Raw genomic sequence first — 27,157 nt, forward strand, 5'->3', positions numbered from 1 at the left:
TGCATCACAAATACAGTGCTACATAAAAAAGGAAGAGATTTGGAGAAGGAATAAGTGAAAAAAAAATTTATTTGTTTATTCTGAATTAACAGATAACAGTTCAAAATAATAATAGCAACAGTGTATTTGATTATGCATTTGGGGGTGTGTATATATGTGTGTGTATATATATATATATTTATGTATGATTATGCATAAATGAAATGATGGTAATGATACAAGAGACAGGAGAAAATAATTAGGAATATTTTATTATTATACGGTACTTGCATTATCTATGAGGTAGTAAAGTGTTATGTAAAAGTGGACTTGGATTAGTTGTAAACGTATACTGCGAATGCTAGGGAAACCACTAAAAAAGTAAGATAAATAAATAAATGAATAGATAGATACATAGGTAGATAGATAATAAATCTATTTTAAAAAATCATCCACTGTTTATCTGAAATTCAAATTTAACTAGGCAACCATTTTGTTCATTTACTTACCCTGCTAATCATTGTGAAATAACTTGCAGAAAATTGCATGGAACTGCATGCTTTGGAATAGTTTTTAAGTGAAAGGATGAAGGAAACTGGACTTGTCAGCTCTATATCTTCTCTTGTCAAAATATTTTCCATAAAATATTTATGTCTCCATATTTCTGAACTATCACCTGGCTCTTCTGGGCAGCAGCTGAAAAAGGCTGGCAGTGTCCATTGAATATCATCTTAGTCCAGATGAGGTAGAGGTGGCCAGAGTCTACTGGAGCCTGGTCAGGAGGGGCCTGAGTGATGGAGCTGACTGGTTTCCCTCTCACATGAGCACAGTGGAGGCCAGGCCAGAGTCCAATTTATGGGAGGCCGAGATTGTTGTCAGTGTTTGGACTGTAGATTAGACAGTGGCTTAGCTTTTATTTGAGCAAATATCTGATGGCCCGGAGGAAGTGAGGGACAAATAAACATGAGAAGTATGTAAACTTAATCAGCTACAATGAATTACTTGGGGGCTGTCATGAAAATTAGGTGCGAGAACCATGCAGAGTACAATACATAATGTTTGGCACACAGAATCGTATGCTCATAGGCAGTATTAGGATTACACTCTCATTGGAACATAGATGTACTGCCTGCCTTTACATTTTTCAAAATAAACCAATAGCGAGAGGTCTGGGGATTTGGTCATAGTTAAGTGACAGTATAACGACGACATTAAAAGCATTATTGGACAGAACAGAAGGTGAGGATGTTGGGAATTCATTGTAGAAGGCAGTGCAATACCACCAGATCTCTCATCTCACAGAGTGAAGAGACAAAGATTTAGTGATAATTTAATTATAAATTAAATGCTAAATTAAAATCGAAAGTTTAAGGATGAAAATCAAAATAGCCAAGTATAATGAACTATACAGGGTTTGGAGGTATGATTTGGAGGGAGTAGAAATGCCATAAATTCCTCATCATTCCTAGTGAGGAGTCATCACATACTCTTTAAAATAGTCAATTTTATAATTTAAAAATCAGGTATACCATCAAAAAATAGCCAAATTTGAGGAAGGTGCAAGGGAAGGAAACACAGCCCTTAATATTTTTACTTCTTATTTACAACTATTCTTTACTAATGGGTCATTATGGTTGGGGAAATATAATTAAAAACAAAATCTCCTGCCAACTCAGAAAATCTCTCTACAGAAGTAGAAGAGGACTTAAAGTTTTCATTATTGAATAAGCATTACACCAGACTGTGATGAAGATCACAGCCACTTCGCTAAAGACCACAAAGACCGGGGGAAATATCACCCTTTTATGTAGCCAGCCAGAGCAACCCAGTACCTGTTCTCAAAATAAATGATAATTAGTCTGCAAGTAAGTGAGGACTTGACAGCACCATTTGTCACACATAGTTCATCCTAAACTCACCTGGTAATTAGATGGCCATTTGTATTTACTAATTACCTTTATCCAAAGGAAAACATAAACTTTCAATCTATTTGTGCAACTTGGAGTCAGAGATTGGGCTTCTACCCTCCTATGGTAACTAATACATAGGGATGCTATCTTCCTCTCATTTCAAAGAGATGGCTTCCAGGTCCTTGAATAAAACATTCTAGGGTTATAAAACCATCACTAGGTTATTTAGCTTTAAAAACACTTATATATATCTCAAAGGGGCAGAGAAAGAGTTCACAATTACAAGTTTCCTAAAGTAAATTCTCTAAGAATAGGGAGGAAAGATATTTTTCTTGTTTCAGAGACAATTTTTCTTCTTACATGTGATCTGTATTCATCCGTATGTTACTTATATTGTCTTTCTTACAGTAAAATAGAATAAAATTGAATTTCGATTTCAGATTAAATTGGGATCCAGGAAGGGCTATAAATAGTATTTGTAAGTGTCACCATCCTTGCAGTGGGACCATGAGATATATTTATATAGAAATGTAAACATTCTGTTTACAGTCAACAAATCTGACCCTTGTAACTGGGCTCATCTTACATTGTGGCATGGTATTTTTCAGAAAGTGACTCAAACCAGATTTCAGTATATCTGTCCTTAATTTTTGTGAATTATGAAATAAATAATTGTTCTCCCAAGTTCAGCAGTATTAGGTGGAAGCTTAGCCAACAGTTAGAAAAAGGGAAAAAAAAATCAAAAATAAATAAATATCCCATACTTACTTTTGCTTGTTTTCTATTTCTTGTTGTATAACTTCCGTATAACCAACTGTATGAATGAAGCCTACAGTTATTCAAGCCCACGATGTTTTAGGATCTTTTCAAGTCACCAACATTTGAAGATCTTTAAGTTTATTTTTTCATTATGTCTAGTTATCCGAAGCATTCTTTATAGAGAGGTCCTTGGAAGAAGCAAGTCTATTACAAATCAATATCTGATGTTTGAAGAGTCTGGGCTGAAACTTTAAATTTCTGATCCTTATTGAACTGTAGTCTTTCTATGTGACATCTAATATTTATGACATGTTTTCTCAATTGACATGGACCAAGTGATCTGGGAGATGGGTCACTACATCTTAGAGGCACATCCTTGTCTCCCATCGCCCATTAATGAATATCATTGATACACATTTCAAACCATCATAAATGTGTCTACCAAATATGGTCAAACATCCAAAAGTCTTAGGCCTTTTTCACTTGTTGTAACAACAGACAAATCCTTCCCACTTTTTAATAGAGATTATATTTTAAGAAGTTGATAAATAACCTGCAACAAATCACCAGAATGTTAAGTAAGAATGGAGTACTGCATTAATACCTAAGTTGATATCTTGGCATCTCTTCTTTTTCTGGGACTTCAGATCTTAGAAAGCTATGTTGACAATATATTTGATTCTTTTAAGGAAAGTAGAAGGTGAAGTTATAGTTTGGACATTTTTCTATTATACAGATGTCACCTGGAGACTTTTAGTAAAATGTCCTGGCCAGAGGGGTAGAATCAATTTTAATAGTGCATACTTAATCCAAGACTTTCCCTAATAATATGTTTCCTTACTATTGAAGTTACAATTACATTCAACATTTACACCCCTTGGTTGAAAATGGGAAGGTACCAAGATGTGAACAAGTTTGCTATGTTTTTAAAAGTGTGATTTTTTTTTTTCTTTTCTCACCTACTGATAGGACAATTATCTATATGCATTCACTCTGTCAGGCACTTTTCCTTTTCAGTGAGCCAGAGGAAAATGTATCATTTTCATCTTCATTTTCTTTCAAAATTTTGCTTGTAAAAGTCAACCCTAAAAATATTACTTGTGAATTAACTTTGGTTTTCTTAATCTATGTAACAAAGTGCTTGTATTTCAATTAAGTGGGGTTCTACTTTTACTTTGAATGAAGAAAATTGCTCCCACCCTCACAATAAGAAAAATTCAGATAATGTAAATAATCATTGTTTTCTTTAAGCCACCAAGGAGCCAATTTCAAATTGCCTAAGGTTTAAGGGAAAAAAAAAAAAACAAAAAAAGGTCCTTGCAAGGAGAGACCAATGCAGTATCGTCTCAACTCTCAGAGACCACAGTAGGAATCAACTTCTATAGCTGTGCAAACAGGTGGGAATTCAGGAAGAAATTTTAACAAACTGCAAAGAGCTGAACATGGGCAAATGTGAAACGACCTACCATAAAGCCCTCCCTCCATAAGGACCATTATGACAGTGTGTCCATAAAAATCACCCCTTTCTTAACCCCAGTGTCTAGCTACAGAATGAACTTGGCTCCTAATACTGAGCAGTCCTTCCTCATTTAAAATGTCTTGAGACTTCTTACTGGCTCCGTTATAGCCAACCTAAGACCAATTATAAAGTCTCACCAGCTTGCAAAACCCTCGCCTTTATAGCAAGTTTGCCAAGCAGAGCCTGTCTTAGTACACCCTCTTTTTTCTCTACAAGACTTAACACTACTTTCCAATATTTTTGAATCTTTGCTGAAATGAAAGTAACAGCAGGTAGGTAATTTTTTTTGTTAGTTTATGAATAGAGAGTCTTGGTTAATTTTGTCCCACACTTTGCTTTTTCTTTGAGAATGGGAACTGCAGATGTAAGAAGAATTTAGTCCTATTTGTGGGCTCTTTTCCATACACCTGAACAGGATGATTAAGAGAAAGCTAAGGCCAGAGAGTGAAACCAGAGAAAGCCTCCCTTATCATGCAAGCATAGAGAGAAGGGAAGTGCCTACCAATGCAGGAAATACAGGAAGCCCTCCTGGACATTTCTCTACTACAGAATAGAAGCCTTATGCCATGGAGAAGAAATAACAAGGTCCGTTGCCCCAGCACACAGATGAAGATGCATTCTGGCTGGGAAAATAGAAAAAAAATTCCTTTATGCACAGGGAAGGGAGAAAAAATAATCCTGGACAAATGAGGGTCAATGGATATACCCTGAAAGCATTGTACATTTTTCATACCCCTAGGAGAGCAACTGGAAAGTTTTGGGGGAATAAAATTCATCATGGGCATGAGACAGAGTATGGCTGCCCATGGAAAGGATGCAAATCACTGAAGAAAACTTATGAGCCAGACCCATAGGTACAGGGCATGCCTCGGACTGAGTCCTCACCCTGCCCTTCCCAACCCCCCAAGGAAGGAAGTACCGAGTAACAAGCAACAACAGTCTGCTACCGAAGGAGGAACAACAGTGTGACTAGGGATTCCTTTTGATGAAGACGTGTGCAGTGAGCCAATAGCTGAAGGTAGAGCAGGAGTATTAAGAAATATCCTCAGATACGTCCAGCTGCCACACTCAGTACAAGGTAAGCCTGGAGAATTGTGAAGTTGGTGCTGCACTCAAGCAGACAATAACAACTGCAAAACCCAAACACAGCTCAGCTCCTGACTGGAATCAACCTCCCATCCTAATGGCCTAGCACCCAGCCCAACAAAAGCTATGTCCAATTCAGGGAATAAATACTACTTACTTCAGTCTCTACTCCTTTATACATGATGCCTGGCCTTCAAACAAAAATTAGGTGACACATAAAAAAGCAAGGAAAAACAACAATAAACTCACCACAAAGGGACAAAAACAAAAAATCTATAGAAATAGACTTAGAAATGGCCCAGATGTGTAAGGATCATGCTGAGAATTTAAAATAATTATGATTGATGTGTTAAAGACGTTAGTAATCAGGGGAAAATATGTATGAACATGTGGAAAATTTTACCAGAGAGATGAGAAATTTTAAGAAAAAATTAACTGGATATACTATTAAAAAATGAAATAAACCTAACAAACTATAATAGAGATGAATAATATTTACCAGTTGACTTGACATATCTGAGGAAAGAATTAATGGATTTGAAGATATGTCAACAGAAATAACCTAAAATGAAATACTTAAAAAATAGAGTAAAAATTATATAAAAATTTTAAAAGAACAGACCTGTAGTAGTTGTAGGACAATGTAAAACATTCTTACATATACATAGAATTGTAATCCCAGAAGAAAAAGAAAGAAGTTCAAAAAAATGGGGTGAAGAGATAATTGCTGAAAGTTTCTCAAAAAGATTGAAAAATAATAAGCCACATATGTAAGAATCTCAGAAAAACCCAAGCAGGATAGATTAAAGACAAAAAAATAATCAAAAACTAGGGAAAAAGCAAATACCTATACAAATAATTTTTAAGCTACTCAAAACCAAAGATTAAAAGTATCTTGAATGTAGCCAGACCATAAAGACATACTATTGACACATGCAGATAAGTCTTTGAAAAGACTTTCAGTAACTATGAAATCCAGAACACAATGAGGCAAGATCTTTAAAGTACTAAATATAGACATTGCCCACCATCTGTAGCACAGCAAAATTATCTTTCAAAAATAAAGGAGAGGGCTTCCCTGGTGGCGCAGTGGTTGAGAGTCCGCCTGCCGATGCAGGGGCCGCGGGTTCGTGCCCCGGTCCGGGAAGATCCCACAAGCCGCGGAGCGGCTGGGCCCGTGAGCCGTGGCCGCTGAGCCCGCGCGTCCGGAGCCTGTGCTCCGCAACGGGAGAGGCCACGACAGTGAGAGGCCCGCGCACCGCAAAATAAATAAATAAATAAAGGAGAAATAATGTATTCTTTCTTATAAAAGAATCTGAGGGAATTGATTGCTAGCAGACCTGCCTAAGAAGAGATTTTAAAATGTTTTTATAATGAAGAATGAATATAAAATAAAAGCATGCATCTACATGAAGAAACAAGATATATTGAAATGATTAATAGAAAAGAAATATGATATATTTTATCACATTTTAATTACCCTAAAAGATACTTGACTGTCTAATATTAAACTAGCAGCTATTTTGGGTTATGATTCTATGGACTGAATGTGTCCCCCCCCAATTCATATGTTAAAATCCTAACCCCCAATGTAACCATAATAGGAAGTGAAGCCTTTGGGAAGTAATTAGGACATGAGAGTAGAGCCCTCATGAATGGGATTAGTGCCATTATAAGAAGAGGTAATGAAAGTTTGCTTCCCTCTGCTTTCTGCCTTGTGAGGCTACAAGAAGACAGCCATTTACAAGACAGACAAGCTCTCACCACACAGCAAAACTGCTGACACCTTGTACTTAGACTTCCCATCCTCCAGAACTGTGAGAAATAAATGTTGTTTAAGCCGTCTAGTTTATGGTAATTTGTTATAGCAGCCTGAACTAAGACATATGACATGTATAAAAATATAATATTGGGTTGACCAAAACGTTCGTTCGGGTTTTCCCATAACATCTTGCAGAAAAACCCAAACGAACGTTTTGGCCAACCCAATACCTGACAACAGTACAGAAAATGGAAAAGAGGAGGAGTGATGTGTGTGTGTGTGTGTGTGTGTGTGTGTGTGTGTGTGTGTATATATATATATATTTTTTTTTTTTAAGTTTTAAGTCATTCATGAAATGGTATGTTATTTAAACGAACGTTTTGGCCAACCCAATACCTGACAACAGTACAGAAAATGGAAAAGAGGAGGAGTGATGTGTGTGTGTGTGTGTGTGTGTGTGTGTGTGTGTGTGTGTATGTATATATATATATATATATTTTTTTTTTTAAGTTTTAAGTCATTCATGAAATGGTATGTTATTTGAAATTAGACTGTGATTTATTAAAGATGTATAATGTAAATCCTAGAGCAACAACCAAGAAATATAGAAAAAAGAAATTTAAATTGTAAATAGTGGAAATAAAATGTAATCATAAAATGTAATTAATAATAAAGAAAGCAGAACAACAAAAGAAATATACCAAGAGCAAATGTAACAAAGGGAAAACAACTATTAAGATGGTAAATTTTTGTCCAATTATAGATATATAATTACATTAAAAGCAAGTGATCTGAACAAATCAGTTAAATGACAGACTCCTTGGAAAGACCTAATTGGAAGTTGTCTCTAAGAAACTCACTTTAAATTTAAAGGAAAAGATAAAAGTAAAAGGATGGCAAGTGATATACCATGCAAACATTCATCAAAAGCTGGTGTGGCCATAGTAATACTAATAACTGCAGACTTCAGAAAAAGTAATCTTATCAGGGACAACGACTTTACATAATAATTGGGCGGACAATTCAACAAGACACACCTATCACATATGTGTTTGCATTAAAAATGAGCTTCAGAATTTCCAATGTAAATACTAATAGAACTGAAAGAATGATAGATAAACCTGCAATTATATTTGGACATTTCTGCACTCTTTTTAGCACTTGGTATCATTTTATAGACATTTGAGCTGCCAAATTCAAAACCACTGTCGATACCAAATGTTGATGTGGAATGGGAACACCTAGAAGTGTCTCATATATCTAATGAAAGTTTAAAATATTGCAAACATTTTGTAGAATTATTTGGCATGTAATAGTAAAGCTAATGATACAACTACTCTGTGGAAAGCAACTCCATCTGTTGATATTGTATCAAGATAGATAAACACATCTTCTAACAAAAAATGACAGTATAGCATTTTTCATAATGTTAAAATTCAATGTCCATCAATAGGTGAATGGATAAACAAGCTAATGTGTGTTTGTACTACTCAGCAAAGGAAGGAATGAACCACTTATAGACATAAAATATGGATGATTCTCATAAACATTATGCTAAAGATAAAAACCAGGTCCAAATCAATGCATGCTATATGAAACCATCTGTATAAAATACAAGAGGAAAGTAAGCTAATCTTAGATAATAAAAATAAGATATTATTTGCCTTTGAAAGAGCAGATTTACTGAAAAGATCAAGAGGTGACTTTCCAGGGTGATGTAAACGTTCTAAATTTTGTTTTGGATAGTGGTTACACAACTATATCCATTATCGAAAATCGTGAAAGTATTTTACATCTTTGTGGGCTTTTTTGTTATAAAATACTTCTCAATAAATTCTTTCTTACAATTATAATTTATGGAAGAATTAATTGATTTAGAAGGTGAGAAAATATATGGAATTTATTAAAAATTAAGGGAACATTAATTTTAGCTTAAGGGAATTTACAAAATATTCAGAAAATTGTATTTGAACATTGTCTGGATATAAGTGATATGTTGGCAATTCTACTTGAAAGAAAGACATTACAGCTTAAGAGAAAATTTTGAATAAATCATAGAAGGTAAGCAATTCTATAAGCATTTAAAGGTGATTGAGTTATATAACATTGAAATATTAGAACTGGTAGCAGTGAACTCAAAGGGATATAGATTTTCATTCACTAAGTCAAGAAGAAAGGAATTTTAAAGCCAGCTCTAAGGACACGTGAATAATGCCTTTTCCAGATATATCTAGTCAGTAGGTCAGAGAGCAAGATAAACATTTAGAAAATGTTAAATTATTTTAATATCCAAAAACAAATATATCAATGTAGCTGATCTGGGACCCAAGTCTCTATGTACAGTTTGACTTCTAGAAAATATGAACTTTTTTCTGTTCATACCTAAAAATAACATTCTAAACATCATCAGGGTGTGGTTAAAAAAAAATTCAGTGAAGTCAAGAACAATAAAGGCTCACACACATTCACTTTGTTTATATTTTAAAGACCAATTAGCTGACTTAATTTCCAAGCACCCTAAATTCTTGCCCTTGCCACTCTGGTGTCAGTGATCAGATGTGCCACAAAACTCTTCCCAATGATGACAACTCTTGGTTTAGCATCTTTCTCCCTCCTTCCAGAAATACCACTTTTTCTCACCTTTTTACCCACCAAATTCACCGCCATTGTTCACCATTGCACTTGGAAAACTGGGGTTTCCATCAGCACTATATCATGACCATGTGGTGTGGGCTTCAGACAGTGAATTAGTCAATAGTCACCAAAACTATCCCAGCTAAAACAAAGCTACTTTTCCATGTACTACAACATTGCTGCAAAGTGCTTGGATTATATTAACACTGCGAATAAACATTCATACACAAAATTAAGAATCCTACTTGTAAAATAGGAAAGAATTATCATGTGTTTATTCTTTACTGACACATACAATTTCATTATTTTAACTATTTTTGAAACTATTAACTAATTAATCCCTGTACAATGTTTTAATCAACACATTCCTCCTTCTTCCAAGCTCAGATTCATTTCAGTTAACAAACTTTAGAGTATTTGTTGTTTTAATGCAGCTAATACCTGTTTTATGGGAAAGAGGAAAACAATATAGGTATCACTAAAAGTGGATAATAGTATTCTAGGTAATTCATGTCAGTGTTTGGTAAATTTTAGCTATCTTTATTTAATTATTTATTTATTGCACTGCCTTGTGTAAATTAGTTGGCATGTTTGATTCTTAATAAAATAACAGCCAGAACCTGCAAGTGTATAAATATTATTACTTGCCACTGAAAAAAATTTTAATTAAGATTAATATGAATTTAATATTAAAATGTATTTAAGTTATATATGTACCTATATATATAATTAGGGTAAGAAATAAATATTTCATTCTACATACATATATGTTGTTCTTTATATGGTAATACTGCCATTCTAAGCTTATATCAGTATAACACATTCCAAGTTGTCATGATCTCAGTGTCCATGGCACCTGAGCTATGCACTTGATCAAACCCATGAAACTAATGGAACACTATGAGAACTCAAAAGCTTTATAATAATTGTCATAAAATATCTTTTCAATACTATGCATGATTAAATATGCACAACTCTTTATTTTTAAGAAAAATATTCTTTTATAGGTACCCATCAAAAAGTAATTACCAGTGACTACTATGAAAGCCATTGTTTTCTATGTCTTTTATAAAACATAATACACATTCCAACACATTAGGAAGCTTGCCATGCTCTAACACAGACATAATTGAGTGAAATTATCAAAATGCAATTTAACAGTACTTAAATTTAGGTAGAACTACAATAATCAATAAGAAACTGTAAAGAGGATTTTCCTGTAGAGATACTACAGTATATTTACACATTGTCACATTAACTATGCTAAAAGCAAATAACAATGATTATATTAAATATCAAGTTCAAATTTTAAAAGATTCATAGAATAAAATGGAAAAACAATGAGTTAATTTAAAACAATTAGTATTGTTACACAATCAGCTAGGGGCTATTTAAATTTCTTTTAACAGATAATACATATTAAAAATACATTTGAAATTATTAATTGAAAACTAATAACAGTAAAATTTTCATATAACATCCATTAACATAGATATAAAACATGTATGTTATATTGCTTTTATTTAAAATGCTTTTACATAGATTATACAAATATAACATTAACAGAACGGTGTGACCATAACAGATTCATGTAGATGTGAATATTTTACACTTGACACAAATACAATTATCAAACCTATGAGAAAATATAGAAAATACAATAATCATTTCCAATGTTATCTATATGGAAAAAATCATTAGATCTTTACCTCTGCACGTATGCAACATAAATTTCCAGATTCAAATTACTAAATATCAACAGAAAACTGAAATCCTTATAATAAATTATGCATATGTAGGTTGGCAGTCTGTAAATTGGAAGATATTGCTCATTAAGTTTGAATACATACATATTAAAAAACAATATTTCATAGTAAAAGTCATTATAAAAAGTGAAGTAATAAGCTCCAAAATTGGTAAATGGGTTTTCAATAAATATCAAGTTTAACCACTGACCTCACTATAAAAGTTTTAATTCAATACTAATCTAATCCTTCAAATCATAAGGACAAAATACAATATAAATGAGCAAAGTACATAAATAAGAAATTCAAAAAATCAAAAACAAAAGTAGCACAATTCCAATAAACAAGGAAATGAAAAGAATATTTCATAACAAAATATGAGCAAAAAAAAAAATTTATAAGCAGAGAGAATTGGAAAGAAACTGGAGACAGAGGAATGCCAAACCATTTTCACATTGTTGCTCACTGGTATCAAAACTTTAGAGGGAAATTTCTGATATTTAAAACTCTGAATATATGTGTATAAAATGACTGAACACTTCAATTTCAGAGTGTTCCAAGTGGTGTTTTGAATATTAAAAAATATCATATCAATATTTTCATCATAATTTTTAAAATTTTGGATATAAAATGTAAATACATTTTGTTATAGTGTAACAATGGAAATTACAAAAGCATTAAAGTAAACTGAAAACACAGATCAACACAGATTTTTGTCAAAATATTTTTAAGATATCTGATAATTAAATGTGACTCAAGGACCTAGATTGAATAATAGAATAATGGAGAATGTTGTTATAAGGGACATTAGTGAGACTGTGGGCAAAAATTAGAATACATATTGTGGAAGAGATAATAGTCTTGCAACAATATTCCATTTCCTAATTTTGATAATTGTCTTGTGGTTTGTAAGCAATGCCCTTGTTCTTAGAATATATACATGGAATTACTTAGAGAAAATTGTCACAATATCCTTAATTTTATCCCAAATTATTCAGAAAATAAATCATGTGTGTGTACATGTAGAAAAAGAATAAATGAAAAAGCAAATGTGGAAAAATGACAAAAATTGGTACATCAGTTAGTAACTTTTTGTGAATTTCAAATTTTAAAAAATAAAATATTACAAAAATAAAATATTAAAAAAACATTACAAATGATACAAATATCAATAAAAATGTAAGTTGCAAAATACATATTTCATGAACAATTTATTGAATATTATATCCTATAATACTATATACTACTTATAAATGCATACACAATTAAAAGACATGATTAGGATTTTACTTTGTTTTATTTATTTATTTTTAATTAATTTTTATTGGAGTATAGCTGTTTACAATGTTGTGTTAGTCTCTACTGTATAGCAAAGTGAATCAACTATACATATACATATATCCCCTCTTTTTTGGATTTCCTTCCCATTTAGGTCACCACAGAGCATTGAGACCCCTGAGCTATACAGTAGGTTCTCATTAATTATCTATTTTATACATAGTATCAATAGTATATGTCAATCCCAATCTCCCTGTTCATCCCACCCACCCCCCTTAACCCCTTGGGTGTCCATACATTTGTTCTCTACGTCTGTGTCTCTATTTCTGCTTTGCAAATAAGATCATCTATATCATTTTTCTAGATTCCACATATATGCGTTAGTATACAATATTTGTTTTTTTCTTTCTGACTTACTTCACTCTGTATGACAGACCCTAGGTCCATCCACCTCACTACTAATAACTCAATTTCGTTCCTTTTTATGGCTGAGTAATATTCCATTATGTATATGTACCACATCTTCTTTATCCATTCCTCGGTTGATGGACATTTAGGTTGCTTCCATGTCCTGGCTATTGTAAATAGTGCTGTAATGAACATTGGGGTGCATGTGTCTTTTTGAATTATAGTTTTCTCAGGGTATATGCCCAGTAGTGGGATTGCTGGGTCATATGGTAGTTCTATTTTTAGTTTTTTATGGAACCTCCATACTGTTCTCCATAGTGGCTGTATCAGTTTACATTCCCACGAACAGTACAAGAGGGCTCCTTTTTCTCCATACCCTCTCCAGCATTTATTGTTTGTAGATTTTTAAATGACGGCCATTCTGACTGGTGTGAGGTGATACCTCATTGTAGTTTTGATTTGCATTTCTCTAATAATTAGTGATGTTGAACAGCTTTTCATGTGTTTGTTGGCCATCTGTATGTCTTCTTTGGAGAAATGTTTATTTAGATCTTCTGCCCATTTATTGCTTGAGTTGTTTGTTTTTTTGATATTGAGCTGCATGAGCTGTTTGTATATTTTGAAGATTAATCCTTTGTCAGTTGCTTCATTTGCAAATATTTTCTCCCATTCTGAGGGTCGTCTTTTTGTCTCTTTTATGGTTTCCTTTGCTGTGCAAATGCTTTTAAGTTTACTTAGGTCTGGTTTGTTTATTTTTGTGTTTATTTTCATTACTCTGGGAGATGGGTTGAAAAAGATCTAGCTGCGATTTATGTCAGAGAGGGTTCTACTTATGTTTTCCTCTAAGAGTTTTATAGTGTCTGGCCTTACATTCAGGTCTTTAATCCATTTTGAGTTTAATTTGGGGTATGGTGTTAGGGAGTGTTCTAATTTCATTCTTTTACATGTAGCTGTTCAGTTTTCCCAGCACCACTTATTGAAGAGGCTGTCTTCTGCATTGTATATTCTTGCCTCCTTTGTCATACATTAGGTGAACATAGGTGTGTGGGTTTATCTCTGGGCTTTCTATCTTGTTTCATTGATCTATGTTTCTGTTTTTGTGCCAGTACCCTACTGTCTTGATTACTGTAGCCTTGTAGCATAGTCTGAAGTCAGGGAGCCTTATTCCTCCAGCTCCATTTTTCTTTCTCAAGATTGCTTTGGTTATCAGGGTTTGTTGTGGTTCCATACAAATGGTAAAATTTTCTGTTCTAATTCTGTGGAAAATGCCATTGGTAATTTGATAGGGATTGCATTGAATCTGTAGATTGCTTTGGGCAGTATAGAAATTTTTCACAATAAATCCAAGAACATGGTATATCTCTCCATTTCTTTGTGTCATCTTTGATTTCTTTCATCAGTATCTTATAGTTTTCTGCATACAGGTCTTTTGCCTCCTTAGGTGGGTTTATTCCTAGTTATTTTATTCTTTTTGTTGCAATGGTAAATGGTATTTTTCCTTAATTTCTCTTTCAGATTTTTCATCGTTAGTGTGTAGGAATGCAAGCGATTTCTCTGTGTTAAATTTGTATCCTGCAACTAAAATAAATTCAGTGATTAGCTGTAGTAGTTTTCTGGTTGCAGTAAGTTTATGATTTTTTTACTCTGACAGAGGGGTATATAAGTTTATGTTGTATGTATAATTATTTTAGAAAAGTCTTTCTTTGATGCTGTAATCTAGAAAATTTGTCTCTCCCTATTTCTGTTCTCTAAACCAAGAGGAAAAACAAGGAAAATGAAACAAATGGAGAACAGAAAGGAAAATTACAGTTTTTACTATTTTTTAAAACTGCTTTATTCTCCAAACACTGTATAAATGAAGACAGGCTGCCAAATTCAATGTCTATTAGATCAGACAGAGAATGCATGCAACAGAGCTCCACATAAAAGACAGAGCTTGCAGAGCACAGAATTTTCCAAATCAGGAAACACAGTGGGAGGCAAAACCCATGCTGAAAACATGATTGTACTGATTCTAGGTGCCTCCCTGAGTGACATTTGAAATCCCAGAACAGCAGACAGGTCGTTCTTGGAGGAGACTAAAAGGCTGTTTCAGTCTACTAAGGACAGAGAATTATGTTAAAAGCAACTGCCACTGAATTGCTATAGGAAATCCACACATGTATATATATATATATATATATATATATATATATGCATACACATGCATGTGCACACACACTCCTTGTCAAAAAAGCTTCAGAATAATCCAAAATGATGTCTTAATAAACTAAATCGGGGGGAACCTTCAAGATGGCGGAGGAGTAAGATGTGGAGATCACCTTCCTCCCCACAAATACATCAAAAATACATGTACATGTGGAACAACTCCTACAGAACACCTACTGAACGCTGGCAGAAGTCCTCAGACTTCCCAACGGCAAGAAAATATCCATGAACCTGGGTAGGGCAAAAGAAAAAAGAAAAAACAGAGACGAAAGAATAGGGATGGGACCTGACCATCTGGGAGGGAGCTGTGAAGGAGGAAAGATTTCCACACACTAGGAAGCTCCTTCACTCATTGATATGGTGGGGGGTGGAGTGGGCAGGAGGGAAGCTTCAGAGCTACAGAGGAGAGCCCAGCAACAGGGGTGCAGAGGGCAAAGCAGGGAGGTTCCCGCACAGAAAATCAGTGCCAACCAGCACTCACCAGCCTGAGAGGCTTGTCTGCTCACCCGCCGGGACGGGCGGGGGCTGGGAGCCAAGGCTCGGGCTTCGGAGGTCAGATCCCAGGGAGAGGACTGGGGTTGGCAGTGTGAACACAGCCTGAAGGGGTTAGTGCTCCACACCTAGCTGATAGGGAGTCTGGGAAAATGTCTGGAACTGCCTAAGAGACAAAAGACCATTGTTTTAGCGTGCGTGGGTAGAGGGGATTCCTTCCCTGTCTGCCCACAGAAGGCAGAGCACTGCCTAAATGTGCTCCAGAGATGGGCGCAAGCCGCAGCTATCAGCTTAGACAACAGAGATGTGCATGAAATGCTAACGCTGCTGCCACTGCCAGCAAGAATCCTGTGTGCAAGCACAGGTCACTATCCACACCTCCCTTCCCGGGAGCCTGTGCAGCCCACCACTGCCTGGGTCCCGTGATACAGGGACAACTTCCCTGGGAGAACACACGGCACACCTCAGGCTAGTGCAACATCACGCTGGCCTCTGCCACTGCAGACATGCCCCGCATTCAAATTATGACTACCGTTCCACTCCCTCCCTCCGGCATGAGTGAGCTAGAGCCCCCCAGTAAGCTGCTGCTTTAACCCGATCCTGTCTGGGGAGGAACAGATGCCTGAGGGCAACCTACATGCAGAGGTGGGGCCAAAACCAAAGCTGAACCTCAGGAGCTGTGTGAGCAAAGAAGAAAAAGGGAAATTTCTCTGTGAAGCCTCAGGAGCAGTGGATTAAATCCCCACAATCAACTTGAAGTACCTTGACTCTGTGGAATACCTGTATAGAAAATGAATCATCCCAAATTTGAGGCAATGGACTTTGGGAGCAACTGTAGACTTGGGGTTTGCTCTCTGCAACTGAATTGTTTCTGATTTTTATGTTTATCTTAGTTTAGTTTTTAGTGCTCATTATCATTGGTGGATGTCTTTCTTGCTTTGGTTGCTCTCTTCTTATTTTATTATTATTATTTATTTTCCTTTTTTTATTTTAATAATATTTTTTATTTATTTATTTATTTTCTTTCTTTTTTTCTCACTTTTCTCCTGAGCTGTATGGCTGACAGGGTCTTCAGGCTCCAGCCTGGTGTCGAGCCTGAGCCTCTGAGGTAGGAGAGCTGAGTTCAGGACATGGGACCACCAGATACCTCCCATCCCCATGTAATATCAATCAGCAAAAGCTCTCCCAGAGATCTCTGTTTCAAAGCTAAGACCCAGCTCCACCGAACAGCCAGCAAGCTTCAGTGCTGTATGCTCCATGCCAAACAACTAGCAAGACAGGAACACAACCCCACCAATTAACACAGAGGCTGCCGAAAATCATACTGAGTTCATAAACACCACAAAACACAGTACCAGACATGGCCCCACCCACAAGAAAGACAAGATCCAGCCCCACTCACCAGAACACAGGCACCAGTCCCCTCCAACAAGAGGCTACACAAGCCACTGAACCAACCTCACCCACTGGGGACAGACACCAAAATCAACGGGAAGTATGAACCTGCAACAAGCAAAAAAGAGACCCCAAACACAGTAAGTTAAACAAAATGAGAAGACAGAGAAATACACAGCAGGTGGTGTGAGGTAAAAACCCACCAGACCAAACAAATGAAGAGGAAATAGGCATTCTACCTGAAAAAAAATTCGGAGGAATGATAGTAAAGATGATCCAAAATCTTGGAAATAGAATGGAAAAATACACAAAATCTTTAACAAGGACCTAGAGGAACTAAAGAGCAAACAAACAATGATGAACAACACAATAAATGAATTTTAAAATTCTCTAGAAAGAATCAATAACAAAATAACGGAGGCAGAAGAATGCAAAAATGACCTGCAAGGTACAATAGTGGAAATAACTACTGCAGAGCAGAATAAAGAAAAAAGAATGAAAAGAATTGAGGACAGTCTCAGAGACCTCTGGGACAACATTAAATGCACAAACATTTGAATTATAGGGGGCACAGAAGAAGAAGAGAAAAAAAAGGGACTGAGAAAATATTTGAAGATATTAGAATTGAAAACCTCCCTAATATGGGTAAAGAAATAGTCAATCAAGTCCAGGAAGGGCAGAGAGTCCCATACAGGATAAATCCAAGGAGAAACACACCAAGACAAATATTAATCAAACTATCAAAAATTAAAAACAAAGAAAAATTATTAAAAGCAACAAGGGAAAAGCAACAATTAACATACAAGGGAATCCCCATAAGGTTAACAGCTGATCTTTCAGCAGAAACTCTGCAAGCCAGAAGGGAGTGCCAGGACATATTTACAGTGATGAAAGAGAAAAACTTACAACAAAGATTACCATACCCAGCCAGGAGCTCATTCAGATTTGATGGAGAAATTAAAACCTTTACAGACAAGCAAAAGGTAAGAAAATTCAACACCACCAAACCAGCTTTACAACAAATGCGAAAGGAACTTCTTTACACAAGAAACACAAGAGAAGGAAAAGACCTACAATAACAAACCCAAAACAATTAAGAAAATGGTAATAGGAACAGACATATCAATAATTACCTTAAAGGTAAGTGGATTAAATGCTCCAACCAAAAGACATAGACTGGCTGAATGGATACAAAAATAAGACCCGTATATATGCTGTCTACAAGAGACCCACTTCAGACCTAGGGACACATACAGACTGAAAGTGATGGGTTGGAAATATAAATTCTATGCAAATGGAAATCAAAAGAAAGCTGGAGTAGCAATTCTAATATCACACAAAATAGACTTTAAAATAAAGTCTATTACAGGACTCAAAGAAGGGCACTACATGATGATCAAGGGATCAATCCAAGAAGAAGATATAACAATTGTAAATATTTATGCACCCAACATAGGAGCACCTCAATACATAAGGCAAATGCTAACAGCCATAAAAGGGGAAATAGACAGTAACAAAATTATAGTAGGGAACTTTTACACCCCACTTTCACTATTATTTCCAAAATGAAAATAAATAAGGAAACATAAGCTTTAAATGATACATTAAAAAAGATAAACATGATATTTATAGGACATTCTATCCAAAAACAACAGAATACACTTTCTTCTCAAGTGCTCATGAAACATCCTCCAAGATAGATCATATCTTGGGTCACAAATCAAGCCTTGGTAAATTTAAGAAAATTGAAATCGTATCAAGTATCTTTTCCGGCAACAAAGCTATGAGACTAGATATCAATTACAGGAAAAAATGACTAAAAAATACAAACACATGGAAGCTAAACAATACACTGCTAAATAACCAGGAGATCACTGAAGATATCAAAGAGGAAATTTTAAAATACCTAGAAACATATGACAATGAAAACACGATGACCCAAAAACTATGGGAAGCAACAAAAGTAGTTCTAACAGGGAAGTTTATAGCAATATAAACCTACCTCAAGAAACAAGAAACAACTCAAATAAACAGCCCCACCTTAAACCTAATGCAATTAGAGAAAGAAGAACAAAAATCCTCAAAGTTAGCAGAAGGAAAGAAATCATAAAGATCAGATGAGAAATAAATGAAAAAGAAATGAAGGAAATGATAACAAAGATTAATAAAACTAAAAGCTGGTTCTTTGAGAAGATAAACAAAATTGATAAACAATTAGCCAGACTCATCAAGAAAAAAAGGGAGAAGACTCAAATCAATAGAATTAGAAATGAAAAAGGAGAAGTAACAACTGACACTGCAGAAACAAAAGGATCATGAGAGATTACTACAAGCAACTCTATGCCAATAAAATAGACAACCTGGAAGAAATGGGCAAATTCTTAGAAATGTACAACCATCTGAGATTGAACCAGGAAGAAATAGAAAATATGAACAGACCAATCACAAGCACTGAAATTGAAACTGTGATAAAAAATCTTCCAACAAACAAAGGCCCAGGACCAGATGGCTTCCCAGGTGAAGTCTATCAAACATTTAGAGAAGAGCTAACACCTATCCTTCTCAAACTCTTCCAAAATATAGCAGAGGGAGGAACACTGCCAAACTCATTCTACGAGGCCACCATCACCCTGATACCAAAACCAGACAAAGATATCACAACAAAAAGAAAACTACAAGCCAATATCATTGTTGAACATAGATGCAAAAATCCTCAACAAAATACTAGCAAACAGAATCCAGCAGCACATTAAAAGGGATCATACACCATGGTCAAGTGGTGTTTACCGCCAGAATGCAAGGATTATTCAGTATGTGCAAATCAATCAATGTGATAGATCATATTAACAAATTGAAAGAGAAAAACCAAATGATCATTTCAATATATGCAGAAAAATCTTTCGACAAAATTCAACAGCCATTTATGATAAAAACCCTCCAGAAAGTAGGCATAGAGGGAACTTACCTCAACATAATAAAGGCCATATATGGCAAACCCACAGCCAACATCGTTCTCAATGGTGAAAAACTGAAACCATTTCCAGTAAGATCAGAAACAAGACGAGGTTGCCCACACTCACCACTATTATTCAAAATAATTTTAGAAGTTTTAGCCACAGCAATCAGAGAAGAAAAAGAACAAAAGGAATCCAAATCAGAAAAGAAGAAGTAAAACTGTCACTGTTTGCAGATGACTTGATACTATACATAGAGAATCCTAAAGATGCTACCAGAAAACTACGGGAGCTAATCAATGAATTTGGTAAAGTAGGAGGATAGGAAATTAATGCAGAGAAATCTCTTGCATTCCTATACACTAATGATGAAAAATCTGAAAGAGAAATTAAGGAAACACTCCAATTTACCACTGCAACAAAAAGAATAAAATACCTAGGAATAAAACTGCTTTAGGAGGCAAAAGACCTGTATACAGAATACTATAAGACACTGATGAAACAAATTACATATGATACCAACAGGTAGAGAGATATACCATGTTCTTGGATTGGAAGAATAAACATTGTGAAAATCACTGTACTACCCATAGGAATCTACAGAGTCAATGCAATCCCTGTCAAACTACAAATGGCATTTTTCACAGCACTAGAACAAAAAATGTCACAATCTGTATGGAAACACAAAAGACCCCGAAAAATATACAAGCAGCTCATGCAGCTCAATATCATAAAAACAAACAACCCAATCCAGTAATGGACAGAAGACCTAAATAGACATTTCTCCACAGAAGATATATGGATTGCCAAAAACACATGAAAGGATGCTCAACATCACTAATCATTAGAGAAATGCAAATCAAAACTACAATGAGGTATCACCTCTCACTGGTCAAAATGGCCATCATCAAAAAATCTACAAGCAATAAATGCTAGAGAGGGTGTGGAGAAAAGGGAACCCTCTTGCACTGTTGGTGGGAATGTAAATTGACACAGCCACTATGGAGAACTGTATGGAGGTTCCTTAAAAAACTAAAAATAGAACTACCTACCATATGACCCAGCAATCCCACTCCTGGGCATATACCCTGAGAAAACCATAATTCAAAAAGAGTCATGTACCAAAATGTTCCTTGCAGCTCTATTTACAATAGCCAGGACATGGAAGCAACCTAAGTGATCATCGACAGATGAATGGATAAAGAAGATGTGGCACATATATACAATGGAATATTACTCAGCCATAAAAAGAAACGAAATTGAGTTATTTGTAGTGAGGTGCATGGGCCTAGACACTGTCATACAAAGTGAAGTAAGTCAGAAAGAGAACAAAATATACCCTATGCTAACAAATATACATGGAATCTAAAAAACCCAAGATGTTTCTGAAGAACCTAGGGGCAACACAGGAATAAAGACACTGACATAGAGAATGGACTTGAGGACATGGAAAAGGGGAAGGGGAAGCTGGGATGACGTGAGCGAGTGGCATGGACATATATACACTACCAAATGTAAAATAGATAGCTAGTGGGAAGCAGCCACATAGCAAGGGGAGATCAGCTCGATGCTTTGTGACCACCTAGAGGGGTGGGATAGGGAGGGTGGGAGGGAGATGCAAGAGGGAAGGGATATGTGGATATAGGTATATGTATAGCTGATTCACTTTATTATTCAGCAGAAAATAACACAACAATGTAAAGCAATTATACTCCAATAAAGATGTTTAAAAAAAAAGACAATAAAATGTTAACGACCGAAATAAGGGGAAAAAGTCAGAGTTACATAAATAAAGGATACATTAATAATGTAACTTCAAAAGGCTGTCAGTTAATCCTTTCTAATTTAGATGTGCTATAAAATACTAGTGATCTAAAGAATGCTTTTTCTAGTTCCATCCTTGGTTTTTTTCTACTTTAACCAGATGTCTGTCTGACTCAATTAGATCAGACATTTTCTGGTTTCCAGGTAACATGATTCATCAATGTTCTGCACCTACATTTGAATGGGATTATGACTGGGTGGAAAAAGTGCAAAAATCAGCCTCGCCTTAGTGGTATTGATTCACAGACAAAAAAAAACAAACCAAACAAAAATGAGACGGTTATTGCCTGCATGGAAACTGAATACCTCCTAGAGAGGCTGAAATTCACTCCCGTCATCAAACATAGTTTAGGATACCAAAACAGTTGTTACTAAGAATGCTCCCTGTTCTAGAATTTTGGAAAATAAGATCTGAATTATAAAATTGGATCCTGAATTATTGTTTTGATATCCCAAATCATGGTTGGTAATAGGAAGAGAGAATTTCAGTCTCACTCCATGGTGTAAATGAAATTTCATCCAAAATTGTGTTTGGAAGGCAACTTTTTGAAAGTGCTAAACTGTGCATTTATTTCTGTTCGCTGTGAGCCAGGTACCCAGGCAGCCATTCCACATTATACACCAGGGAAAGAGGTAGAGAAAATGCCTCTTTGAAAATATGGAAGCTAGGACATTCCAAACCAAAAGAGAACATAGTAATAGGGAGATCATCACAGTGGCCAAAAATGCAGGCATGCAAACAAGGCTCTTCAAGCTGTGGTCCTAGATGTTGTAGGTGGGTTAAGATGAAAGAAAAACAAAAAGTGGAGGTGGTGAGAACCTGAGGGCCCCCTCTTCCCTTGATCCTGTCGTCCGCTCACATGTATACAGCTTCTATTTTCTCCTTACCCAAAACAGCTATGAGAAGTCAAATTGGCAAGGAACCTGGACTAGTAAGACAGAAGGAGTACCTGATTTAGGCATCCAATAATTTTCCTTGGGTTCCATGTAAAAAGGAAGATATCCAGGAGCTGCCTTCCCCCAACACTGTTAAAGGGTCCTAAAGGTTGCTGAAGATGCTGGCTGCTGAGCTTACTAGGGAGGTCGTGGCTGGATTTGAGTGATATGAGAGCTAGGGCAGCAAGACCAGAAGTTAGGAGTATGCCCAAGGCCAGTGATGCTCACTGGTCCCTTGGCAAGTGACAGATGGCAAAAGGAAATCTGACAAACCAAGCCATCTGAAAGAGACTGAGTCAATTAGTGGAATTAACTCAGTTTACTGAGTAGATATTTCTCTGCTCCATATTTAGGGGAATGGGTACTTGGTATGGAGTACAGATAAGTAAATAGACATTTGAAGTGACATGTCCTTGTATGTGTGAGTGTAGTGTGTATATTTTGTCATCACACTACTTTTCAAAGAAAGGCTGGCCCATATTTTCCTTGGAATAAAATTGCAAATTCTAGACCATCTGTGTACCACTTGAGGATGTGAAAGAGCTGGTGAAGATGAGACAGATTAAAATAATTCTAATTACTTGTGTGGAAAAAATAAAATGTGTGAATAATAAATTTAATTTCTAATACTTTGGACTAAAAGTTATGTTATGAATCAGGTCAAACAACTTAACAAGGCCACTAACAGTTTTACTAACAGAAAAAGTTCAGGTCTCTGAGATAATTTTAAGTAAGACTGAAGGCAAAAGTTGTATCTTAGTGTTCTCAGACTATATTATCTTTTAACCAGTCAGTGGAAGAACATAATGGGATAATTATTTTGTCAAAAATAGGACATGACTATTTGGGTAAAAAACAAAAAGAACAAAAAGAAAAGTGTTTGGGGAAACATTCAAGGGTTAGTGTTTGCTCATTTATAAAGATAAGCACTGTGCTTTTCTGTATTCATGTAGAAGTATTTCCTGCCTATTGTTGACAGGGAGGAAAATATTTCTGGGATTTTAATTCTTTAGAAGACCATAATAACTTTTCTTAAAAATAATTATAGTGGTATTCAGATCCCAGAATCTGGATGCTGGGCTTACATGGGTTATCTTTCATGCAAACTGTTTAATTCATTAACCAAATAATTATTTCCCCTCCTAGAATATTTTATATCTAACAATTCATGCTGATAAGTGATAATCTAGCATAATTGGAAGGTACATACAGTAAAAATTAAATCATAAGGACATAGCCTTACTTTCCATGTTTCCGTGTGTGTGTGGGTCTGTATGTGCATGTGTGTGTGTGTTGTGGAAATAAAGGTCAAACAGTAAAGCCATACAGAACTTTCTAGTTGTTCCCTCCCCATAAGTTTTGACTTTCCTAAACTCTTGGGTGATGTATGAAGACTGAATGCTCAAAAGAATTATATATTTTGCTACAGGTATGGCAGTATACAAAAGGGAAGAACAATAGTATCAGGAAATTAAGCCATGACCTATTAAGCTATGTCTATTTGTAAAGAAAGAACTTGCCAGTGTAACTTAACAAAGTTTAGCATTTCTAATTGAAAGAGCAATTTTACAAATAAAGATGTGTGCAGACGCAAAGGATAAAATGCTACTTAAGTACATTGCCCCAGCTTCCCTGTGGTAGTCAATATTTTGTAGAAACTTGGCATATTTGCTTCCTTTTACATTTGTTATGAAAAATTAGGAGAGGCCCCTACAGCACCACAAATGAATAAAGGCAGGATGAATAAAGATGAAAAGAACGTTTCATCGTTTTGAAGGGTTTGTAACATACTCTTCAACTCTTACATCTAAAAGAAAGCTGCTTTGACATTGACCAGTATTTTTTCAAACTTGATGCCTGAAGAGAAACAGAAACAATTTTTTTAATTCCAAATTTTATGTTTTATTTCTTTTTTTTTTTTTTTTTGCTTTTGGTTTTAGGCATAAAGCTAGCAGGCAGTTATGGTATGAAGAGGAAACAAAACTTAGCATAAGATGGCATTGGATTTCAAATCTAATATTGTCAATTACCAGCTGTTGAACCTTGAGACAATTATGTGACGCGGTCCTGCAAGCTGTGTTTCAGATTTCTCATACTTAAGTGGAAATATAATATATGTCTTTGAGTTGAAATAGTGCTAAATGGAATCACACATATACAGCATATGAACAGCACTCTCAAAGAGTGGCTATTCTACATACAAATACACAGTGCGTTTTTCTCATTAATCTCCACCTCAGACTGGAAAAGCGATTGTCACCTTTTCTCAGCATCAGAATTCTGGGAGAGTTTTAAAATAATTCAGATGCCTGGAGCCAAAATCTGATGATTTGACGTATTGATTCAGTTGGTGTTTGGGTTGTTGGCCTGTACTACACACACACTGTGGTGAACACACCTATGTAATGCGCATCCGCATCTAGACACAGTGCGTTACCAGGACCCCGGCAGCTCCACCTGTGCACCCTTCCAGGCACATCCTCCAAGGACAACCGTCATACAGACGTCTAACAACAGGGATTAGTTTTGCCCCTTTTTGTGTCTGGCAACCATCGTTCAACATTATGTTTGTGAGAGTCACCCATGTGGTTGTGTATAAATGTAGATAATTGTATCTAATTAAGCTAATTGTATATAATACTAATCCGTTCTCTAAATACATCACAACTACTATATTCGTTCTCCTCTTGAGGATCACATGGGTAATTTCTAGATTTTGGCTAATAAGAATAGGGCTGCTATTCCATTAAAGTATATGACCTTTTATGAACATGTATCTGTTGTATATTTTCCTAGGAATGGAATTGCCGGGTATATGGTATTCATAAGGTCAGACTTAGTAGAAACTGATTATTTTCCAAATTGGCTGTCTCAGTTTACCTTCTCACCAACACTATAGGAGAAGGCCAAGGACTCCCCATTTTTTGCTAACACTTGCATTTTCCATAGTTTTTAATTTTAGCCATTGTGATGGGATCATAATTATATTCATATTGCAGTTTTAATTTGCATTCTTAATTTAGGAAACTTGAGCAACTTTCATGGTTTGGATGCTTTTTTTTTTTTTTTTTTCAAATTTATTTATTTATTTGTATTTATTTTTGGCTGTGTTGGGTTTTCGTTTCTGTGCGAGGGCTTTCTCTAGTTGCGGCAAGCAGGGGCCACTCTTCATCGCGGTGTGCGGGCTTCTCACTATCGCGGCCTCTCATAGGCTCCAGACGCGCAGGCTCAGTAATTGTGGCTCACAGGCCTAGTTGCTCCGCGGCATGTGGGATCTTCCCAGACCAGGGCTCGAACCCGTGTCCCCTGCATTGGCAGGCAAATTCTCAACCACTGCGCCACCAGGGAAGCCCAGTTTGGATGCTTTTTAAACAGTGTTTATTCAAGTCTGTTTGCCCAATTTTCCATTGTTTGGGATTTTTATTTTTTCTTATTAACATTATTTAGTCTGAGACTGAAGCGTTTGCTTGTTTTTGTCAGATACTTGTATTATAAATAACTTCTCCTCCTCTAAGAAATGCCTGTGTAATCTCAACACGCTGTATATTGATATTTTCTTAATTTTAATATATTAAGTTAGATTTATCATTTTTCCTTGGTGTTAGTGACTTTGTGTACTCTTTAATAAATATCTGCCGACTCTAGGATAATAGATGTTATGTGTATTCTTCTCAAATTTCTACCATTTTCCTTGAAATTAGATTTGAAATCTATCAGGAATTGATTTTTTTGTCTGCTTGTTTGTTTCTCGATACTCTATTCTGTTGCATTGGACACTAGTCTTATATAATATCACTGCTCTAATTGTCGTAGCTATTTAAAAATCAATATCTGATTGTATAGTAACTCCCAACTTTATTTTATTTTTCTTCAGTTGTATTGCTTATTTCTGGCTCTCTGCTTTTCCATATAGATTAGAGGATAAGTTTATCGGTTTCTACCAAAAACAAATTTCTGGTATTTTGATTTGGACAGTGTGAAATCTATAGATTATTTTAAAGAGAATTGACATTCTTACAATACCTAGTCTTCTAACCCATCGAATGGTATATCCCTCCATTTATTGAAGTATTCTATAATTTCCCTCAATAACAATAATTATTTTAATTATTAATTTCATGCTCATATTTAATTAGATTTTTTCATAAGTATTTGCAGTTTTAGCATGTTTATTGAGATAAAATTCACTTACAATAAAATGTATCCTTTTAAAGTCTGCAATTACACAGAATTGTGTAACCATCAATCATGACAATGAAATTTACAAT

Source organism: Physeter macrocephalus, chromosome 8 (genome assembly GCF_002837175.3).
Source record: "Physeter macrocephalus isolate SW-GA chromosome 8, ASM283717v5, whole genome shotgun sequence".
Lineage (NCBI taxonomy): Eukaryota > Metazoa > Chordata > Mammalia > Artiodactyla > Physeteridae > Physeter > Physeter macrocephalus.